Genomic DNA, 4,097 nt, shown 5'->3' with positions numbered 1-4,097 from the left:
AAGTATAAGAAAACTTCTATTTTAAGCATTTAGATACATTTCCAAGAGATTTTAAATTTTGTCTTCGTTTCCCATGAATCACTGATAAAAACACTTTGGAAATCACTTCAATTAGTTAAGGCTAGTGGTATTACAAATACATTGATGGCTCCATACGCCTTTCAAATCCAGAACCTTTTCCAATAATAATCATAGAACTCCGTCATCTACTTTAGTTGTATTATCCAATCAGCTGCTCTGTTAACGGAAATTTACTCTCTAAATCTTGACTATTTTATCCTGCGACCCAAATAGAAAACGACAGCATCCCGGGAAATTATACTGTTTAGGCCAAAGCTAGCTATGAATTAACTTTTGTAAATATATTCGTACACGAAAGAAACCGGGAAATTATTTTCCATAATCTTTTCCTCGTACATATTGTTCTTAAAAGAATCAAGGCCGACCACATTTAACACGCAATTGACAATGTCAGGCGACGCATTATCTCCATAGTAATTTTCGTTAAAGTTTACGTCGTAATTTTTGCTTAAGTGAGAAATTATATGAATTTCTAGACACCAAACACTATCAGAGATGAACAAATATAGACAAACAACGAAGAAATTACTTGTAAATTTTCTGTCTTCAAGTAGTTTATTCAAGCAGCAACATGTTCGTTATATAATTCAAAACATAAGAAAAGTGGGAATAGCCTGGAACAGCAATATTATAAAGGTAACTAAAAGCTCTCAAATTATTTCTCTTCCAATCTGGAATTTACACACGGACGGGAATATCAAATTTAAATCGTTTCTAAGATATATATTTCTCTTTTCTTTTACTTTCTAATTGTTTTAGAGTGGAGGCACAATGGCCCAGTGGTTAGGGCAGCGGACTCGCGGTCGTAGGACCGCAGTTTCGATTCCTAGGCAGGGCGTTGTGAGTGTTTATTTAGCGAGAACACCTAAAAGCTCCACAAGACTCCAGCAGGAGGTGGTGACAAATGCTGCTGTACTCTTTCACCACAACTTTCTCTCACACTTTCTTTCTGTTTCTGTTGTACTTGTATTTCAAAGGGCCAGCCTTGTCACACACTGTGTCACGCTGAATCTCCCTGAGAGTTACATTAAGGGTACACATGTCTGCAGAGTGCTCAGCCACTTGTACGTTAATTTCACGAGTAGTCTGTTCCGTTGATCAGTTCACCTGGAACCCTCATCGTCGTAACCGACGGAGTACAAAGACTTGTTTCAGACATTAGACAACAGTCATGCTGAATCGATCCCACTGCATTGTTTTAAGCCCGGTATTTATAGAATAGGTCTCTTCTACCGAACTGTTAATTCACGGGGAAGTGAACGCACCAACACCATTTGTCAAGCTGAGGGCAGGAGGAAAACACAGACACAAAGACACACACACACATATATACATATGCGGCAGGCTTCTATCAGTTTCCGGGTCTACAAAAATCACTCGGAAGGTTTGTTCAGCCTGAAGCTGCATTAGACGACAATTACACAAGGCGCCACGCAATGAGGCTGAACCTGGAACCATGTGATTGGAAAGCAGACATCTTTCCATACAGACACGCCTGCGCCTATATGTACATTGTCTAGATATGTGTATATATGTGTGTTATATAGAATCGCATACATGCATGTACATATATTCTTGTTTCTGTGTGAATGCGCATTTCTATGTAAAAAGAAACTTCATTTTGTAGATCTGATATCTATTGCTGCAGTTCTCTAACAATATTTTATTTGAAGGGCGGCGAGTTGGCAGAAACCTAAGCATGCTAGGCGAATCGCATGGCGGTATTTCGTCTGCCGTTACGTTCTCAATTCAAATTCCGCCGAAGTTGACTTTGCTTTTTATCCTTTCGGGGTGGATAAAATAAGAAACAGTTACGCATTGGGATCGATGTAATTAACTTAATCCCATTGTCTGTCCATGTTTGTCCCCTCTGTGTTTAGCCCCCTGTGAGTAATAACGAATATATATATATTTTTTGTTACACCTTAACATAATCGCCCGAAAACTGGCATCGAAATGAAGATCGGATTAGCGATTTGTGAATTTTCAAATTTCTGAAACATTATTTTGTACATCAATTTTTATCTATTCGTCTGCCTGTCTATCTGTCTATTTATCTATCTGCCCCTCTCTTTGTCTCTCCCTTTCTCCCTCTCTCTCTCCCTCTCTCTTTCTCTCATGCACACTTGACTGTATGCATCTCTCTCTATATATATGTCTATATGCACATACACCGAAGTATATATATATACATATATATATACATACATATATATATACATACATACGTATATATATATATATATATATATATATATATATATATACATATATATATATAATATATATAATTTGCGGGTCATTCTTGCTTTGGGGCAATGCGAATCTTTTCTGTATCGTTATTTTAGAATATATACTGCCGTAGCTATTATATATGTATGTGTATGTATATATGTGTGTATGAATGTATGTATGTATCTATGTTAACATATATGCACGTATATATAAATATGCGTGTGAGTATATGCGGGCGTGTTTGCGTGTGTGGATGTCTGTGTATGTGTGTGTATTTGTGTAGGTGTGTTTATGTGTGTGTATGTGTGTGTGTGTGTGTGATTGTGCATATAGTATAGACAGAAACATTGAAAGTGAGAGACACAGAAAGCATTAAGAAAAACACAACGGTAATGCACTAAAAAAACGTTTGGAATTTTTCACGCAAATCTCTCACACCTCACACATATTTTCTCATAACCACATCATTTTTCATGCTCTGTGTTTGTTTTTGTCTTAAACGCTTGCTCAGACACTGCAATCTCCTCTGATGTCCATCTTTAACAACTTCACAGACAGCAGAGGGGTAAATAAGGACACTACGAAATAACAACAACTTAATCGATATATTGATTCCTGATATACCAGCTTCTGATGTTTTGTTGTGCGAATGCGAGTCATGCAGTGCTTATGATTAGAAGAAATTTGAGTTCTACATTAATTCTATACACCTTGTTATCTGGTTATATATCCGATATTTTCAAATTAGGCGGTGAGCTGGCAGAATGGTTAGCACGCCGGGCGAAATGCATAGACGCATTTCATCTGCCGTTACGTTCCGAGTTCAAATTCCGCCGAGGTCGACTTTGCCTTTCATCCTTTCGGGGTTGATAAATTAAGTACCAGTTACGCACTGGGGTCGATGTAATCGACTTAATCCCTTTGTCTTTCCTTGTTTGTCCCCTCCATATTTAGCCCCTTGTGGGCAATAAAGAAATAAGAAGCTTGCTTCCCAACCACATAATTCCGGGTTCAGTCCCACTACGTGGCATCTTGGGTAAGTGTTTTCTACTATAGCCAAGGACCGACCATAACCTTGTGAGTTGATTTGCTAGACGGAAACTGAAAGAAGCTCGTTGTAGATATACGTATATATGTGTGTGTGCGTGTGTGTGCGTGTGTGTGTTTGGGTGTCTGTCTTTGTTCCCCACCATTGCTTGACAACCGTAAGCTAGCGGTTCGGCAAAAGAGACCAATAGAATAAGTACTAGGCTTACAATGAATAATCATGTGAACTGGAAGCTGTCTATTTCTTCTTTTTTTTTCTTTTTTTTTCGGTTTTGTCAATTTCCAGTTCTCACACCCCTCCTTGTGACTTTCAAACTCCGACTCCATTCCTATAGTCATTTCTACGTATCATAAATGCTAGAGAATGTTTAGGCCGCCTAACACTTTCGGGCTTTGGAAATTTCACTCCAAAAAGAGGAGCATATTCTGTTCCCATTCTCTCGGCATTCACGAGATTAATAAAATACCACTGCGACGCAGGGAAACATGGGCACAAATCTTCAACTACGTGTGAGACAACAAAATAAAAGTAGCATCTCCAGAGTTTCACTTCATTAAATCCAATACTCCTTCACAAAAACAGGTTGTCTCGTTCACCTGCACACACCAAGCTGTCCTGTGGACGCACACACATCTGGCTGTCCACATCCGGCTTTCTGTTGCAAGGATTTCCTGAAGTTTCTTTGGACGTAAAATGTGTCTCATTAAGTTTTTCATGTGATCGCTTGACTTGC

General features: G+C 38.5%; 1 pseudogene; it reads right to left on the bottom strand.

Annotated features, from left to right (window-relative positions):
* Positions 1-2,349: 2,349 nt before the first annotated feature.
* LOC115228829 lies at positions 2,350-2,450 on the bottom strand (annotated as a pseudogene).
* Between the last annotated feature and the right edge of the window lie 1,647 nt (positions 2,451-4,097).

Source organism: Octopus sinensis, unplaced genomic scaffold (assembly GCF_006345805.1).
Source record: "Octopus sinensis unplaced genomic scaffold, ASM634580v1 Contig11032, whole genome shotgun sequence".
Taxonomy (NCBI): domain Eukaryota; kingdom Metazoa; phylum Mollusca; class Cephalopoda; order Octopoda; family Octopodidae; genus Octopus; species Octopus sinensis.
The sequence above is the reverse complement of the archived record's forward strand: the minus strand, read 5'-3'. Positions and strand labels throughout refer to the sequence as shown.